Below are 20,103 nucleotides of genomic sequence, written 5' to 3' on the forward strand. Positions count from 1 at the left end.
AAATGTTGAGTGTTCAAAAGTCTTCTTCTGACAAAACTAGATTAGGTTATGTTGAAAGCATCTCTGTGTCTGCTCCCCATTCCACAAAGTTTGTTCCTTCATCTTCTTCTGAACCTTCTGTGAGTGAGATAGTGAGTGAAACTGTCAAACCCCCTGTGAGTGAGGTTATCAAACCCATAGAAGTTTCATCATCTAGGAAGATTAGGGTTGATCTGAAAGAGTCTAAGTCTAAGAAGCCTACCCTGTCTAAGGCCAAGACACATGATAAGCCTGCATGGGTTTGTCACTTTTGTGGAAAGTCTGGACACATTCGTCCAAACTGTTACAAGCTGCAAAGAGAACAACCAAACCAAAAGTACCTGTGCCTCAAGTATAAGATCCTATGGTACTTATTGGTGAATTGGTAAAAGCTTTAAACCTTTAGTCCAATCCTGAAGTTGGTAATCATTCCCATGTGAATAAGAACTCCAATGCTCATGGTGCATCTAAAAGTTTTTGGATGCAAAAGACTCGAACTAATTGAGTATTTCTGAAATGGTCCTTGTGCTTCATTATTCTACCCTTTGGGACCATTGTTCTTTGGTTTTGTTTTGTTTTGTTTTTGTTTTGTTTTTGTTTTTTTTTTTTTTTTTTTTAAGGGAATAAAAAGGAAGCAAATTGTATTTTGTACTATTCTTCTTGGTTTTTGAAGAACAAGGTTAGTCAATTTATTTTCACATAACATGTCGTTTGTACCTTGTTTAGCTTTGATAAGCTTATTTATTGCACTTTACTAGTTGAAGGTTTGTAGTGCATGTTGTGTGAGAAAGATGTTTATGGTTTTTGATTACTCTATCTTAATCTTGAAGTCACATGTCTTTGATTGTCGGACTTGAACTTTTAAAGAAATGCATAAATAACCATCTCACCACTATTCACTAGCCAATCATGAATACCTTAGTACATATCATAAGATTTTATGCTCGAGAAAGTGTAGCACATGCACGAAAAGAACATAAGGTGAAGCTTCGATTTAAATTGCTTAATACCTAAAATTGGTGTGTACTATTAGGCTTGATGCCAAAATCACATGACTTAAAATTGGTGTGTATATTATGAGACATAAATTTAAGAAACTTACATGATTGCAAGCTTATGATCTAGGAGATGTGGGAGTTATATGATGTAACTCTTTAGGTGATAGTCTCTTTTAAATTCTTTGTGATGAATTTTGTAGACTTTGTGATTGATTGCTATTCACATATCACCTCACATTTATCTTAAGTTTTTGCTAGTTGCACACACTACACGAGTCACTCTTTGCTAAACTTTGTACATGTTATTGTATGTGTTTATGGTCTGACCAACCATGTTTTGCAAATACTTTGAATTTTGTGCAAAATTAATTTGTTACTTGCAAATTTATAGAGAATGCAAGAAATTTTATTTTTGGGAAATTTGGGCTTAAAATTCTTGTTTTTGAAAATCACATCATCACATACTTATGCATTTTGTTCTTAAATTTCAATGCTTTGAGTTGATTCTGAATTTTTTTTCAAAAAACTGTGTTTTTTTCTCAAATTTAGTGAGTCTCTGCCCATTTCGATTGATCCATTCTATTTTTCGATCGATCGAAATTTTTTAAATTTGTTAGAGAGAGCCTTTGTCTGTTTCGATCGATCGAAACTGTTTTTCGATCAATCGAACTCTTTTAAAATTGTTTTGTTAAAGTCTCTGTCTGTTTCAATCGATCTAGGTTGTTTTTTGATCGATCGAAACTCGTGAATCATGTTTTTTAAAAGTCAGATTGGACTTTTTCAAAGGCGCTTTTTCAAAAGTTTTTCAAACTTTCCTCTCTCTTTGACTTGGCTAGGCTCCACCAGGGATTTTTTGTCGTTTTCTTCCAAAATTTTTGCAAGGATTTTGTCTCCCAAGGCCAGTAAGTCCTTTTTGCCCTTCCTTTTGCATTTTATTTCATGATTTCATGGATTTTTCATGCATATTCATTGAGTATTTTCGGCACTTTTCATATTTTGGGGTTTTTGATGATTCAAACCATTTTTGGTGAAATTGATCAGTGTGTTTTTGTTCTAGGATGTTATTATCATGATTCTTGTAGTTTAATTTGATCAATTTTGTGGTTTTTGAAAAATTGAAAATTCTAGGGTTTGAAATTGATTCGAATTGGGGATTTTGTTCAATTTGGGTTAAATTGATGAAATTGACTTGTTCAATTTATGTATTTGGTCATTAATTTTTGAACTCTATCATGTATAATGATCAATTCGTTAATATCTTTCAAATTGATCAAGTGGTTTTCCAAATTTTGGGGTTTTTGTGTTAATACCTCTATGTTCAAGCCAATTATGTGAATTTGAAATTTTTTGGACTTAATTGCACTGCATTAGGACATGCATCATGCCTTGCATCATATAGATTTTTGTTCTATATTTTTTTTTGTGCTGACTTGCAGTCTTCCCTTGGTTTTGTTTTTTGTGTTTTTGTTCCTTTGCTCTGTGTTTTGGTCCTTATCCTAGCACCATGCCTAGGAAAACTAGAGCCTATAGGACCCCTTCCACTTCCTCTGAATCTCCCTTTAGGAGTGAGGTGTTTAGGAATGATAGAAGCCGAGAAGCCTTTGAGACCTTAAATAGTAAGCGTAAGATTTGGGCTGAGCGTGCTGTGGTTTTAGATGAGCTTGATTCGACCATTAGGGCCAACTTTGAGTCTAGAGGTTGGTTGCCTCTCTTAGAGATAGATCATCCACCCCAACTGCCCTAATTAGAGAGTTCTTCTCGAACCTCTCTTGCCACATCTATGATTCCAACACTTTTGTTAGGAGTTGGATACGAAGTTTTGAGTTCACCATTACCCCTCGGGTAGTGGCTGAGGCTCTTGGAGTTCCTGTTATTTGGGAGCCTGACTATCCCTATGATGAGTCACCCTCATTAGATGTTGTCATGTCATACATCACTGGGTCATCTATCCAGTGGGGTTCTGATCCTCGGATCACGTCCATTGAGCTTATCGAGACTGCCTATCTTTTCTTTAGGATAGCGTGTCATTCGTTGTGGCCTATTTCTCATTTCCACACCATCCCACTAGAGCGATGTGTGTTTTTGTATGCTTTTGTTTTTGGTGTGTTGATCAGTTTCCCTCATTTGTTCCTTCATTCTTTGAACAAGGTTCATAGGAGGTCTGCTGTAGGGCATGCGCTTATTCATCCTACTTTCATTCATAGGATTTTGCTCTTTTTAGGTCTAGATGGTTTCCCGTTTGCTAAGCATGTGCATGTTGTTGCTCCCATAGGTGCTACCTTTCTTAGACAGAGGGCTACTCACTTGAGAGTTGCTCCTTCACGTCCTAGAGGTGCGTCATCTAGTGTTGTTCCCCTCCTCCCTCTTCTACAGGTGCTGATGCTGCTGAGACATCGGGTGCTGATGCTGATGCTGATGTTCCTCCACTGATTGCTTCGGATGATTCAAACATTTGACGTATGTTGGATCATGTCTTGACCGTTCAGGCGGCTCATAGACAGATTTTGGTGGACGTGCTCGATGAGATCCGTGCCTTGCGTGTGGGGTTGGCACAGTTGAACGGTACAAAACTGCAAGTGCACAGTATCGTAGTTTTATAGTAAAGTGATGAGAAGAGTATCGTCCTCAGGGATTGGTAACTTACTTTTGACAAATACCAAAAATATGCTAATCTCGATTTTATCTAGAGAAGTTACTAAGGTTTTTGTAATTGGAATTCAAATAAAATCAATTTAAATAAAAGATACGCAGAGGAAAAGAAAGTTGTTGCTTGAAAATCAACTTAATAAGAAAGAAACTTCTAGGAAATCGATTTTACCTAATCCCTCACTATGCTTTACTCATCTAGTTAACTGAATTTAATTCTGTCTGTTCGTTAGCAATCTCCAAACTCATCCAAAAGCCTCTTTCGATAGTCAATTGGAAATATTCTTGTTCATTATTTTACACAAGAGTATGCAATTTAATAAAGCAAGAAAACATTAAGACCAACGATTTTAATACTACATAAGTTCATAAAAGTCTTTTGATCTCGATATTTACCTATGTCGAAATATTCAAGAACTATCCTATAATTCCTTCTTTCGACAGCAAATCACAAGATTAAAATTATCTAATTAATGGCCAGTTAATGAGAAGCAATAAGCTTAGAATAAATCAGGCAAACATGAAGAGAATTTGTTCAAATTAACATAGAAAAGCAAGCATAGTTCGAAACTAGATTACATCGTTTTCCTAGAATAAAGAAAGTTTAGTTCATGCTAAAAATTAAATCCAACACAAATGAGTTCACCATAATTTTTTCTGAGAAGATTGGAAAGAAAATAAATGCTTAAAAATTCTCTATTCCAGCCCTCTCTTTCTTTCAGCTTCAGCGCCGCACCTTTCTTCTGTTTAGCCCTCCTTTTTTTCTTTTCTATTTCGGCCCTCTTTCTTGTTTCTGTTCAGCGCCACTTTTCTTTTTTCTGTTCAGCGCCCTTTTTTTTTTTTTTTTTTTTTTTTTTTTCAGCCCTCCTTTTCTTGTTAAGCGCCTCCCTTTTGTTTCTTTTAGCACCTCCTTTTTGTTGTCTTCTTGTAGCCCTACGTTTTTAAAGGCTAGCCCAAAACTTGTTGCAGCCCAAAAAAGCCTAAAATGTGTTGCTTCAAAAGCCCCAACGTGTTGCTCCTTTTAGTTCAGCCCCTCTTTCTGTTCCAGCCCTTTTTTCTTTTCAATTTTTATCCTTGCCAACTTCTAAGGCCATAAAGAAATCTTCCTTTGGTTCCATTTATCCAAGACCCAATATTCTCTCTAGTTGCTTCATATCTCTTTTATTTGAGTAAATCTTTATTTTCTTCAAATCTGAAATAAAATTTAAATAACAAAAATCAAGTCTAAAATCAATAAAATAAATAAAATAAGACTAAATTTTAAAGTTGAGAAGTGATAAATTACACTCAATTATGTAAGTCATCAACAATTTAGACCACGTCCCTTTTGATGATGGAGTTTGTTTGCCCTTTGGCATTCCATCACAAAAAGGGGGAGTACTTTGTAGAGTTTTCGTTTTCAGGGGGAGAGTATTTTCTTTGGTTGGAGCTTGTGGAGTTTAGATTGTATCTAGGTGCTTCACATTGTATTTTACCTTTTTAGTTCTTACCACGTTTTTGATGGGATATTCATGTTAGGGGGAGTATTTTTTTTGTTGGTACTTTATATGTTTCTTGTTTCAAACTGTTTATTGATTTATATTTATGAGTTATTCATTGATATATGTCTTTATTGTGTGTTGTTTGAAATCAAGAATTTAATTTGTTTACTTATATTGTTTCCACATATGCAGTTATGCGTTTTGTTTAGTGTTTCAGGAAATATATAGGTTGATTCAATTGAGCTGCTGTCTACACTTGCAACTGATGGATAGTAGTTAGGATTGAATTTATTTTATGAGCATTATTTTTGTAAAATGCTTTTTATTTTGTAAACTTTGAGCTTCTAGTTGTGTTTTGTCACGGATTGCCAAAGGGGGAGTTTGTTAGGTTCTAAAGACTTAGGATTTTATGTATTTAGAACTCTAATTTGTATTGTTGGCAAACCATGATCAAAACAATATGTTTAGAAGTGTTTTAGTCTTGCTCAAAGTTGTGCATTTATGTAAAGTTGGAATCGAGCTTAATGCAGAAAAGATTAATGCATTTCGGCCTAGCTCGATCGATTGAAGCTTAGGCTCGATCGATCGAAGCTCGGGCAAAATGTTTTTTCTACAGAATTTTCAACTCAGCCCTAGTTGTTTTAAAATGTTTTTAGGGTTTCTAATTTGTCCTAAGTATAAAAGGCAAACCCTAACCACGTTTTAGTGTTGCTCATATTGCGGTTTGTGTAAATCTCTTACGAGATCTAGATGAGTTTTCCTTTACACAAACTTAGGGTTTTCAAGGAGAAGATTTATCTACACCTTAATGATCAACTTAGTTGCTGCCATTGAAACTTAAAGAAAACACAAGTGGGTGTGCTTGTATCTGGTGGTGAATCCAAGAAAGAAGGAGTCCGTGGATTCAGGAGTTGCACATGATCGTGTTAGTAAGTTCTACTTATTGATAGCAATAAGAAGTCGAGCGTGGGGGCTTGTAAGTCTTATTGTATGAACTTCGATTCTTTAAAGATAGTGGATTCAGGTTTACCTTGAGAATAGCTAGGTCAAATCCTCTCTAGGTTTTTACCGGTTTGGTTTCCTGGGTGATCATATCTTGTGTTATTTATTTTCCGCTATTTTGCATGATTTGATCTTTGTTATTGTGATAACCTAGACTTATTAAATTGGACTAAGTAACAACTTGGCTAATTACCTAGGTTAAATCAATTGTTTTTAAGAGGTCTAAAAACTATCAAAGTTTGATGAAGCCAATTAGACCATTGGAGCATTGAGATTTGAGAATAATTTCTTGTCTAAAAAGAACAAGAAGCTTAAAGCGGAGCTATTTCAAGTCAGAGCTCAGTTGGAAAGGATGTCAAGTGCAAAGCTTGATAAGATGCTTAGCTTCTAGAAATCTGCTTCTAATCAAATCGGTTTGGGGAATGATTTCTCTTCCTGTAATATTGCTTCTTCTAGTACTATTGTGTTTGTTTCTCCTGCTAATAATGTTGATTTTGAGAATAATGATGTGAAAACTATGTTAGCTAGTGAGAACATAGACAAGGGTAAATCTATCTTAGAAGCATCCCCTAAGCTTGATAAGAAAGAGATTAAAAACCCTAAGACATAGTGGAGCAGCTAGACATACTCGACCGAATTGCTATAAGTTGTTAGCCACTCAACAAAGCAATAATATGATCTCATCGGGAAACCAAAATCAGTTTCCATCCTTTTTTGCTCCTCTTGGAGATCTTCTAAAATCCCTAATGTTCCTTTTAAACTTGAACAGTTTCAACTCTTCCCCTTCACCGCCAGATCAAAGGTTCGCTAAACGGAAATGTTCTTCCAAGGTGTGGAAGGAAAAAGGATCAAAGTGATTTGTCACTTTTCTCTCTCTCCCTCTATTTTTTTTTTTTTTTTTTTGCTTGCATTACTTATGTGGTTTGCTTTCTTGTTTTGAGTCAGTCTAATTTTATGCTTTGCTATATTTAACATGTTTTTGTTTGTTTGTTTTTAGTTTTTCATAAAAAAAATTTTGAAAAAAAAATATAAAAACAGTGTGTGTTTTGTGTACATTGGTACTTGTGTACCTTGGATGGCCATTGAAACAAAATTTTCTAAATTTTGTATCTTTTGTAACTTAGATGAGGATCTTTATGCACAACTAAGCAAGTGAGTTTTGTGGCTCGTGTTTGTAATGAGTAAGATTAAGTAATCTCTTGTACTTAACACTCGTATCACTCTTTTTGACGGGAATCACTAGAAAATCCTAAGAGAAAGGCATAAAGAACCATCTCACCACTGTTGCCCACCAATCATGAAACGACATCTGTATGCTTCGGCATAATAAAAGTGCAATGTCGAAAGCTTAACTTCATTGGGTATTTCTTTTCTCTCTCTTATATGCCCATACATGATATGCTTAACAAAAGAAAAATATGCAAAGAAAAATAAAGGCAAAAAGAATCAAAATGCTTTATATATGATTGCAAGCGTGTCTTCTAGGAGATGTGGGAGTTATAGGATGTACCTCGAAGGTGATAGTCCCCATTGAGCAGTTATGATTGTGTGTGAGTTAAAGTGATTTTCTCATATCTCAAATTCTCATAATATGTAGACACTTATGGAATCTTGTGATGTTTTTTGCACACAACACATAATATTCTCTACTACTCTTAATACTTGTGAAGGTACAATGTGATTTAGCCATCATAAGGAATAAATGTGTTAATTTATGCTCACTAAACTATCTTGACTTGTTTTTGAAATATAAAATTCGTTAGACTTGTTTGTGTGTGTGTGTGTGTGTATGTGTGTTTTGGATCTAAATGCTTGACATTTACTTGTTGAGAGATGATTTTAAGAGCTTAAAATGTTGTTTGGATCTTTGATTGTGTAGCATGCTTGATTGCAATCATATCTGTGTTTTTCTCTTCTTTGAAAAACTGTTTTTAAGCAATCTCGACAGCTTCTCGATACCTCTCCACAGCTTCTCGATACCTCTCCACAACTAGGCTATCTATCAAGCCTCTTGATCTTCCTTTCTCGACAACTATTATCGCAATTTCGTTTGCTTAAAGTTTTTGAGAATTTGTCTCGATAGCTTCTTGATAGCTTCTCGATCTATCGAGAAAGTTTTTTTATGCTTGATAGCTTCTCGATCCATCGAGGTCACTTTGCTATAGACACCTCTCGATAGCATAGCTCCATCTGTCAAAATTTAAAGCTCAACACCTCTTGACACCTCTCGATCCATCGACCTTCATGTTTTCTATATATATCTTAGTGTGATATTTTCTCTCATTTTATTAGATCTCTCTCAATAGAAAAGCGTCTCTCCCTTTCCCAAACACATCTCAATCACACTCTTCATCTTCCCCACTCAATCTTCGGCCTAATTCTTGCTTTTTCTCTCTAGTATGATCTCTTTTCTATCATTTTATCATGCATTTCATTCATTTTGACCTAACTTTTGGGGTGTTTTGAAAATTTTTAAGATCTTTCAAAATTGATGAAGTTTTTGTGAAATTTTTGGGTTGGGTTTTGTTTACATGATCTTAAATGTTCATGCATTGCATCACATTTGCATTTTCACAATGTTTTATGCATTTTAGATGTGTGTTTACTATGTTGAAATCATGTGTTCTAGTAGGATTGGATTAGGCTGAGCCCATGGTGTTTTTATTGTTCTATGTCAAACAGTCATGCATTTTTCATGCATATGTACCATTTTTTTCTCTATCTTATTGATATTGATTTGTACTTGGTACTATTCTGCTTGTCTCTGTCCCTCTCTCTCTTTCTTTTGGTTAGTTTGCTTTATGGCACCCAAAAAGAGCAAGTCTATCCTGTCCCGAAACCCTTTTCATTCCGAGGCAGCATCTACTTCTGATTCTACCCCTTCTCATGTTCGGTTCCGTGATGAGAAAGCCTGTCAAGACTTCTCGGAGAAATTTTCTCGACAAGGCATTCATTTAAAATGCCAAGTCATCCTATCGTATTTTTTTGATATTGACCTTCCCAGTGTCATTGGGAGTCACTTTATGGCATCCTAGTCACTTGTCCCTTCGTGATCATACAGGAGTTCTACTCCAATATGCACGGATTCGATTATTTTCTACCTCATTTCATCACTCGCTTTGAAGTACGCACATTGTAGTCACTCCGGATCTTATATCCGAGGTGCTACATGTTCCGAGGGTAAAGTTTGCTGACTACCCTAGCTGTGATCATCTTAGGACTGTGTCCAAAGACGAACTCTCATCTCTCTTCTATGAGACACCTTCATCTTGGGGTGACCATCAAAACACCCCTTGCTTGAGCTTTGCAAAAGGTCTGAGGTTTCTTAATATGGTGATGACATTTGTTCTCCATCCATTTTCTCACTATAACTCCATTACTAAGCCTCGTGCTAGATTTTTGTTGTCCTTACCTAAGTGACTCACTGTAGATTTTCTCTCTCACTTTATACTTTCCCTTATAGATGTCTAAAAGGATATGGCGACCAGTGACAAGCTTAATTTCCCTTCGACTATCATGTGGATTCTCTGCCATGAGTCTTCACACTTCTCCGTCATGTGTGCCATAGATGCAGCGATCATTAGACGAAATGAGGCCCAGCTTCGACCGAAGCGGCCACAAACCAAGACGGTAACTCCTTCGTCTTCTTCCACTCCATCCACATCCGCTCCTTCTTCTGCGGGTGGAGTGACTCTCGAGGCCATCATGGCATAGCTTATGTGCATGGATGCTCACCTTGACACTATTAGTGATGAGTTATGTCAGATGAACACCCGTGTTGGTCATATCGCATGACAACAAGCTGTCATGGGTGGTTTCACTGCATCTTCTTCTCCATTGCCACAAGCTTTAGAGGATGAGAGTGATGATGGCTCCGATAGTGATGATGCTGATGAGGATGATGGTGCTAGCTCTTCTGGTGACGAGGAGATGACAGCTTCTCAGTGTCTTACCCTTTATCATTTGTGACAAAAAGGAGGAGTAGTTTTGGGTATGAGAGTAGTCACGTACTTAGGGAGAGAGTTAGTATAGGAGATTATTTTCGTTAAGGGGAGTGTTATTGTTTTGAGGGATGTAGTGAGCACTTTTTGTATCTTACTTTTCTTTACTTGTTAGATACATTGTTCTTACATTGTGATAGCAAACCTTGTACTTTTTTTTGATATATATATTGATGTTGTTATTACATTCTTTCACCTATCTCTGCATGTGTTGCTTCTTTTCTCTCTTTATGCACATGAATCTTATTTATTGTATGCAATCTTTTATATTTTTGTTTCACACTAAGATGCCATGATGTGTTTTGTTTAAAGTGTTACAGAAATATAGGTTGTCAAAGTCTTTCTTGCCATGAACTCTCTTCTTGCAAAGTTTTTTCAAGAGTTTGTGTTAGGATTAAATTTTATTGTGTTCAACAAATGAGTATGAGTTGAGTGATTTATGACTTCTCTCATATGTTCATTTGTTTGTTGTGGTTTTGTCATGGATTGCCAAAAGGGGAGATCGTTAGAACATATGTGAATCATGTTAGGAACATATGTCATTTAGAATTGGCTAATCCTTTGAGAAAACGCACTTTACTTGTAATTGGATAGATCTCGAATGTGTTTAATACTTCAAGGAACAAGAGTTCAAGTCTAAGTGTTAAAACCATACTTTAAAGCTTGATAGCTAGCTCGACAGATAGCATCTATCGAGGCTTAAAAGGGATCTTCAACCCGATGCTCAACAGCTGATCGATAGATAACCTAACTATCGAGATTTACGAAAATTAGTTTTCAGATCTAAATTCACACAAATTTGTGTATATTTGTTTAGGCTTTCTTTTCTTACAACCCTTAACATATATAAGGATTATTTTAAGGACCGTCACAGCTGATGCAACATAATGCAAAAGTTTTTCACAAGCATATTGTGACCAGAGACATATGCCCTAGTTCATCTTTCTCTTGAAGAAACTACTGCGTTTATACGCTGTAGGGTTTTGTAATCAAGGAGCTTCTTGATCTTCATCATGTTGATGAACTGAAGAACTTTGCAGCCAACATCCTTCTCAAGTTGGTGGTTAGTCATATACTTGGATCTATGCATTGATTGGTTAGTCACGTACTAGGAGCCATGCATTGAAAAAGAGATATTGTCACTACAAAACAAGTCCAATTGGGTATTAGGGTAAGGGTTCAACTGTAGGTTGGTATAAGATACTGTGATTCCTTTACTTGTAATCGCTTGTTGTGATAATAGTCAATTCTCAAGAGTGGTGACCTTAAATTTACCTGGTAGGATTTTGCCTTGGAGGTCTTCCCCATTTGTAAACAAATCACCATGTCAAATTTATTTTCTACTGCATATTAACTTAGTTGGTGATTTGTTTGTGCTATCATGCGTATTGCATGTTAATTGAATTAATTAATTGGTTAATTTATCACAAGGGGTCAATACATTCTTGGCCTATCATATGGTATAAGAGGTATTGCTCAAAGGCTTGAGAAGTCAGTATGCAAATGGGAAACAAGAAGAGAAGTCTTGAAGTAACCATTGCCATGTGTGTAAGGAAAGAAGTAGGCTAAGAAACTTCATATAGGCTTATAGCTAGGGAGAAGGGTGAACTAGGGGGGTTGAGCAAAGACTTTTGAAGCATTGCAAGTCCATGATCTTGAAACATTCAACCATTTGTTTCTAAAATGTTTTTTGCCAAAGTAACGAAAACATATTCCCTTGATGAAAATCCTCATGTCCTACTCTTCAGTGTCTTATTTTATATTTCACCAAATACAATTTGTTATGGTTTATTTATTTATTTACATTTAAGTTTTGATTATTTTTTAGAGAAAAAAAAAAAAGAAAAAAAAGAAAGAAGAATATCTAACAAGATTTTATTGATAAAATATATAATAAACAATGTGAAACAAAAATTTTATTAAGACTGGAAGGAAATAAGAGACCAGTACAATAATTGGTGGGTCCTTAGAATTGGTCAACTATGCAAGCAAGTCCTATATAGTGGGAACGTGGACAAGAGCAATATTGCAGAGCTAGAAATTCCTAATTAGTAAAAACCCTTTTTTTCCCGAATATCCTAAGCAACAACAAAATGATGATGTTGTATTACCCTTTTACTATACTATCTGGGGATAAATAGGTGCAAGTTCTTATTTATATGAAGTGGAGCTAACATGGGCAGCCATGAAATTGTAAACAATATAAGTGAAAATACACTTTTGGACCATACATTTTGGGCTAATTCTCATTTTGGTCTTTACATTTTCAGAGCGTTTATGTTTGTCCTTGAAAATCTAAAATTGTTACCATTTTGGTCTCTGTTGTCATCTTTTTAACATAAATCACTTACATGGCAGACGAATTGCATATATATATATATATATATATAGCTGATACACACGGTGCCTATGTGGACATTAAAATAATAATAACTAATCACTAACTCATACAATGCACTGAATAGTTAAATTTAAAATCACATATATTTAAAAAAACTACTAATTAAAAGTTAATAGAAAAATCATTTTATAAATGAAAATAGTTTCCCATAGGTATTAATGATGCTAGAAATTGTCAGTAAGTCACACAGTCCTCACGTGCTTAAGACAACACCTGCACAACATAGAACAAGAAGACCTTAGGAGAGTACCGATGTGTTACCGGTCAAAGACCCTCTGAAGGTTAAGTTAAAAAGCTTCTTACAACCCTAGAGTGCCAAAGTTGGGGGTGAATTATGCGTACCTTGTTTCTTTGATGGCTTAGGGCTTTTATAGTAGTCTAGAACCGACCTTTGTTTCTTACTTAGGACGATATTTCCTTATGAGGAAGATCCTTACAAATGTGCGTATTTTACGGGATTCTTCCCATTTTGAGATTCCATTGACTAAGGTTAACTATGGGGTACAAGACATTCCCAGTTAGGGTTTCTTGGAGACTAATTAAGTCATGTAAATGCCATGTGGCCTTGATATCTACCCCCTTTGTGTCTGTCCATTCAAGGTCTGTTCACTATGGAGGTTTCACCCATCTCCTTCATACTCTTTCTGGTATATCGGTCCGTCACCTTACCCCTTTTATTTATTATTTTAGTTTCATCGCCCATGGCAGGCTCAGGTGAATGAATCCGTCTTCTCTAACTTTACCCTCTTTAGCTGCCCCCTTACTCTATAGGTTCGTGTCCTTTCACGGACGGACCTATGGAGTGATGGTCTAACTCGGTTTTTAAAAAACATGCTTTGATTGACAGGCAAGCCTAGGGCCATAAATGCCGTAAGGGCACATGGCATGTTTTTAGTGGTTAATTACTCTTACCAAAGCGTCCCTTCATCTTTCATACCATTCCCTCTATATATACAAGCTTCCTTACCTTTCATTTTCACTTTTCATAAAGAATTTATAATCAGAATGCTACCGTCCTAGTTATCAAACAAGCATACCGTCTTCTTGGCACAATTGTCCACTTCCTTCTACATGTTTGTTCAATCCGGTAAGTATCTTTTTATTTATGTTGATTCCTTTTTCATTTAAACTTTGCGTACCCATCGTCTATTTAGACCCGTCAAAGTCTTAGGGTTTATCCGTCACGTATAGGTGACAGATGTCTAGTGCGTCGAGTGAACAATCGTGTGTCCGCGAGGGAGTGGGCTACAATGAGGTGTATCTGTTAGGTCAGGATAACCCTAACACCTCTTCTTTTGATGAAAGGGTACCATCTACAAATCACCTTCTGTGGAGGAGGACGATGATTTGGATGTAGACGGATCAGAAAGTGACTCCAACAAGGATGAAGGCATAGGTAGTGATGAGCCCCCAATTCAATCTGTCATACGGCTAGATGGTCTTAGGTAGTTCATACAGAGAAAACACTTTGAAACCCTTAAGAGAAAGATCCCCGTCAACATCCCTATCCATCTGCCTCTCAAGTTTGAGAAGTGTTACTATCAGGATTGGCCATTACCCAAGTCTCTCTAAATGCTTGGAGAGTCTTCCTAGGTGTTGAAGTTTTATACGGTGTGTTATCCAAAGGGGCATGCAGGATGATGGTGGAGGAGTTCTTCCACTACTACCTTTCATCCAAAATATTCCAATCCAAGGGTATGTATAACTTTTTACCAAGGAAATTGGCCCTTAAGCTGGTGTGCAAGACCCCCAACTCCAACAGAAACTGGAAGAGTCAGTATTTCTTCCTTTAAGGGGATGACTGGATGTGTCACCTCGATAACCAAGATTACATGCCAGTGGACAAAACTTGGGGTATAATGCCCCCATCTTGTAGGTGTTCATCTCCTATTGCAGTTAGGGACCGATAACACTTGAACAATGGACTTTTCTTAAGAGGATAATCAAGATCAAGTTGTTGGAGAGAACATGGGCATAGCTAGTTACTTTAGATACTTTTCACTGGTATTGTGACAGTCCGAAACCCACAGTAATCGCCCATCGCTACGATAGCCAAGTACGCAAATGCAAGTCCATCATCTTACTTGCCTTTTATTATAGTATGGTTATATAGCTCTTATTCGTTCATTTTTGTGTAGAAATGGAAGAGCAGTAGGCTACTGCTAAGAAGAAGCATGAGGGAAGCCTGCCTCCTAAGGTGACGAGTATAGCTCACCCATTCACAAAAAGAAAGCCAACTGAAAGAGTGGACCGTCAACCTAAAAAGCCCAAGGTGACGGGGTCAGTGGTTGGTGAAACCCCTACCATCAGCAAACTACCCCCCAAGCTTGGTCCTAGAAAGGGGAAAGGCTTGATGGTTAGTGAGGGTCCCATCACCAAGAAACCCCTTGTCCTTATTTGAGAGGACTCCCAGTATGCCCTCAAACAAATTTCTTCAATCATCAAGGATGAAGATTATGAGGACCTGGCAACCATGCTACCGAGGCTATGGGAAAGACATGTCTCTTTAGCCTGGCTTAGGTATATATCCGTCCTTTCCTTTCAATCATGTCATTGTCTTATTCCTTATTCTGACAAGCGTTTTTGGATCCTTGTAGGGGTTGGTTATGATGAAAGGTCTGATGGACCGCTACGCATCCTATGAGACAGTGCTAGGTTATCTGAAGGAGAAGGTTGAAGCAAGGGATACCGAGATTCGAGAGCTGATGACCTGGAAAAAGGTCCAGATTAACAAGCTAGGCCTGGCAGAGAAACTGTTGGAGGAGTCGGAGGCATAAGTAGAGGTGCTGAAAGAAATACTTAAAGATAAAGAAAGAGAGATCTTGGAGGCAAGAAGTTAACTCTATTAGGCAAAGGAGGATGCGGTACGAGAGTATTATGACTTCGACGCCCTTCTAAAGGAGCTTGGAGTCTCCATTACTGACGGCTTTGATGACTACTTCCATCAGGTCAAGGCCTCTTTCCCTAATCTAGACCTTTCACACGTCTCTATTGATGCCTAAGCTCAGACTCCAGTCCAGCTTGTCGACTTCGAAGGAACTGACAAACTTTTTGCTGAGGAGTCAAATCCCAACCCTCAAGGTGACGGGGATGCTGCCCAGGTTGAACAGGGGAAATCTGTCGAGGACATTGCCCATCATCTTGAAGGAGACCTTATAGTGGAAAAGAAGGATGAAGGGAACCCTGAAGCTCAATTGTAGTTTTTTCTTTTTACTTTGTAAATTATCTTTAGATTTCTTTGAAGAACTGTATCCATTTCCTCCGTCAACTTTAGATGTAAACATTTTCCTTGTACTTACGATCTTTATTTATTCGTCGCTTGTTTTTGTTCATATGTTACTTTTTATTGAAGGAACTATTTATTCGAAAATTCAATATACCTATTCAGTTTGGTATTTCTTAAATGGCGCCCTTGGACATATAAATTCGTCCATTTACGGACTTTTTGGTAGAAATGGCACGTAGTACTTGTCAAAAAAAGAAATGGCACGTAGTATCATTAAAGTGCTCCTATTATTTTGTCGAACCCGTCTACCTATTTACTTTTGGACATAGTATTTATATAACCAATGGTGTGGGTCCGTCTACTAGTGGTCTTGACAATTTTTAATGAACCCTTTGGGATCCGTCCATTTGTGTGGACTTGTATTCTTCAGATTCATCTTTTATGGTGAGCTGTCTACTCATGGATTTATAATTTTAATTCATCCCTTGGGATGAGCCTCTCCTCTTTGTGGATTAAACAAACATAAGTTATCCCTTTTTGGATGAGCTTGTCCACTTTGCGGACTTAATAGGATGTATCTTTTTAGGACGAACCATTCTATTTTGTGAATAAGCTTATCCTTTTGAGATGAACCCGTCCCCATTATGGACTCAAGGAATACGTATGTTTCATGGGACGGACCTATCCATTTTGTGGATTTAATGGGTACATCCATTTCATGGGATAGACCTGTTAGGATGAACCCATCCACTTTATGGACTTGTTAAACATAAGTCATCTTTCTAGGATGAACACGTCCACTTGTGTGGACTAGATAATCCCTTTAGGATGAATCTGTCCACTTTATGGACTTAATAATTTCAATACACCCCTTTTGGGGTGAACCTGTTCACTTTGGATGCAATATTTCATGGTCACCCCCTTTCAGGATGAATCCGTCCACTTGGGGCTTGATAATGATAATGTAGAAATGTAGATAGCATACACATGGCATTTATGCATAACTCTTCTTATTGTGAAAAATTTGCGAATAAAAATTGTCTTTCGGAAAATGAAAAAATTGGCCTCAGGCTTAAAAGAAACTCTAGATAATAAAAATTAAATTAAAAGGAACTAAAAAATTGGAAATGAGGAGTCTTGTCGCCCTTGCCATTGTCTACTAGTAATACTTCTTTAGGTGCTTTGAGTTCCATGGGTGATGCAACTTTTGCCCGTCCAATGTCTCCAGGTGGTAGGTTTCCTTCTTATGCCATGATGCCACTCTGTATGGTCCTTCCCAGTGGGTCCTAGCTTCCCCTAAGAGGTGTCTTTTGTGGTGTCCATCACCTTTCTTAAGACAAGATCTCCAACCTGGAAGTCCTTATGCTTGACCCTAGAGTTATAGTGCTTGGCCATCAGGTCTTGGTATCGCACTAAACTTCGCTCAGCCATTGCTCTGACCTCGTCCACTAGATCAAGCTGTAGGCGCAGCAGTGCTTCGTCATTTTTACCTTCGTCATGGTTTCCTACTTTATAGCTTGTGAGCCCTACTTCTGCTAGAATGATCACGTTGCTTCCATATGCTAGTCGAAACGATGTCTCTCCTGTAGGTGTCCTTGTTGTCGTCTTGTATGCCTATAAGATGCTTGGCAATTCCTCCGACCATATACCCTTTGGCCACTTAAGCCAAGTTTTGATGATTTTGAGCAAGGATCAATTCGTGACTTCAACTTGTCCATTGGCCTGAGGGTGGGCAGGAGATGAGTAGTGATTCTTGCTGACTAGTTGTGAGCAAAAGTCTCTGAATGCGTCGTTGTCGAACTACTTCCCATTGTCTAAGACCGACATTCTAGGTATACAGTAGCTATAAACGATATTCTTCCATACGAAGTTTCGAACATTCTTCTTCATGATGGTGGCTAGTGCTTTGGCTTCCACCCATTTAGTGAAGTAGTCTATACTAACCACCAGAAATTTTAGCTGTCGAATTACTGTTGGGAATGGACCCATGATGTCCAATCCCCATTGCGCGAAAGGTTATGGGCCCATTAATAAAGTGAGTTCTATTGCTAGCTGCCAAATGAGGTTGGCAAACCTTTGGCATTTGTCACATGCTTTGACATAAGAGATGACATCATTTTGCATGGTAGGCCAGTAGTATCCCGCTCGGATTAGTTTGTGTACCAATGACCTTGATCCAGAATGGTTTCTGCAGATTCCCTTGTGGACTTCTCGCATGACATAATCTGCTTCCTTGGGGATAAGACACCTTAGGTATGGTCAAGAGAAACCCCTTTTGTATAAAACATCTTTAATAAAAATGAAACATGCTGCTTGAACCTTCAACTTCCTTACAGCCTCCATTTTGTCAAGCAACACACTGTCCTTTAAGTATGAGATTATTGGTGTCATCTAATAGTCCACGGAACCTATTTCCTGTATACCAATATTGTTTACTAATGGTGAGATTTGAACGAAGGATAGTACCTGACTAGGGATAAGCATGTACTCTGCTAACGTAGCTTTAGCAAGACAGTCGACGTTCTCATTCTCCTCCCTTGGTATTTGAACGAATTTTACTTGGAGTTTGCTTACCCAATTCTTCACTTGCTCAAGGTACTTCTTCATCCGTTCATTCTTGCAATCATAATCGTCATTAACTTGACTGGTCACTACCTCAGAATTGCAGTACATGACCATATTTGCAGCTCTAACCACTTTTACGAGATCTAGCCCTGCTATCAAAGCTTCATACTATGCTTCGTTATTTGTCGTAGGGAGATGAACCATGCATTTGACTTTATCCCCTTCTGAGCTGTGGAGTACCACACCAGCTCCGCCTGTTTGCTTGTTCGAAGATCTGTTCGTGTGGATGCTTTGTTGTGGGCTCGACTCTGCCCCTAGCTTTCCACAAAAGTAAACTCTGCAATGAAGTCAGTGATCACTTGTCCCTTTTATAGCTATACAGGGGCGATACTGTACATCGAACTCACTTAATTCAATAGCCCATAGCGCCATCCGTCCAGTTGCCTCGGGGCTGCTCATTGCTCGTCATAGAGGTGTGTCCATTAGAACAATCACCATGTGTGCTTGAAAGTAAGGTTTGAGTCTACATGCTATTGTCACCAAGGCAAAAGCTAGCTTCTTCATTGGTGGGTACTTTTCTTCTACACCCCAGAGCACTCGACTCGTGAAGTATACAGGCTTTTGAACTCCATCCTTCTCTCTGACTAAAGTTGCACAGATAGCGGCTAGGGAAACGGCTAGATATAGGAACAATTCTTCTCCTGGTTTGATCATGCTTAATAATGGTGGGGAAGAAAGATATTTCTTTAGTTCCTTAAATGCTTGCTAACACTTGACTGTCCATTCAAAGGACTTCCTCAATGTTCGAAAGAAAGGCAGGCACTTATCCATTGCTATTGAGACGAACCTGTATAGTGCAGTTGGGTTGTCCTCAATACCTCTTTGTGATACCATGAACCCCAAGAACTTCCCGGCTGTCACTCCAAACGTGCATTTGCTTAGGGTTGAGCTTAATGTTATAAGACTGAAGGGTGTTAAAGCTCTCTTAGAGGTCGTTCAAGTGGTCATCCTCTTGTATGCTTTTTACTAGCATGTCGTCCACGTGAATTTGCATATTCCTCTCAATCTGATTTGCGAACATTTTGTTCATCAGCCTTTGATACGTAGCGCCCGCATTCTTAAGTCCGAACGGCATTACTTTGTAACAAAAGAGACCCTGGTTGGTGACAAATGAAGTTTTCTCTTGATCGGCCTTATCTAGCTTGATCTGGTTGTAACTAAAGAAAGCGTCCATGAAACTTAGTAGTTGGTGTCTTACTATTGAGTCCACCAAGATGTCAATCCTCAGGAAAGGATAGCTGTCCTTGGGACAAGCCTTATTTAAGTCTGTGAAGTCTACGCACATCCTCCCCTTTTTGTTGGCTTTCTTGACCATCACCATGTTAGCTAGCTAGTCGGGCTAGTACACTTCTCAGATGAAGTCTGCGTCCTGTAATTTATGAACATCTTTTACTATGGCCTTGTCGCGTTCCTGTGCAAACACCCACTTTTTTTACGGATGGAAGAGAAGGAAGGTGACACATTTAATCTGTGGACCATGATGGATGGATCAATTCCAGGTATGTCTTCATGACTCCAGGCAAACAGGTCCTGGTTTTCCCTTAAAAATGTCGTCAGTGCTTGACGGATTGGTGTGCTAGCCAGAATGCTGATCTTGGTTGTTCGTTCAGGCTTGGAGTCATCAAGAAGTATTTCTTCCAATTCTTCCACTGGTTCTGCCACCGTCTGCTGTTCTTCTATACACATAGTCTGTAAATGATCTTCC

Source organism: Quercus robur, chromosome 10 (genome assembly GCF_932294415.1).
Source record: "Quercus robur chromosome 10, dhQueRobu3.1, whole genome shotgun sequence".
Classification (NCBI taxonomy): domain Eukaryota; kingdom Viridiplantae; phylum Streptophyta; class Magnoliopsida; order Fagales; family Fagaceae; genus Quercus; species Quercus robur.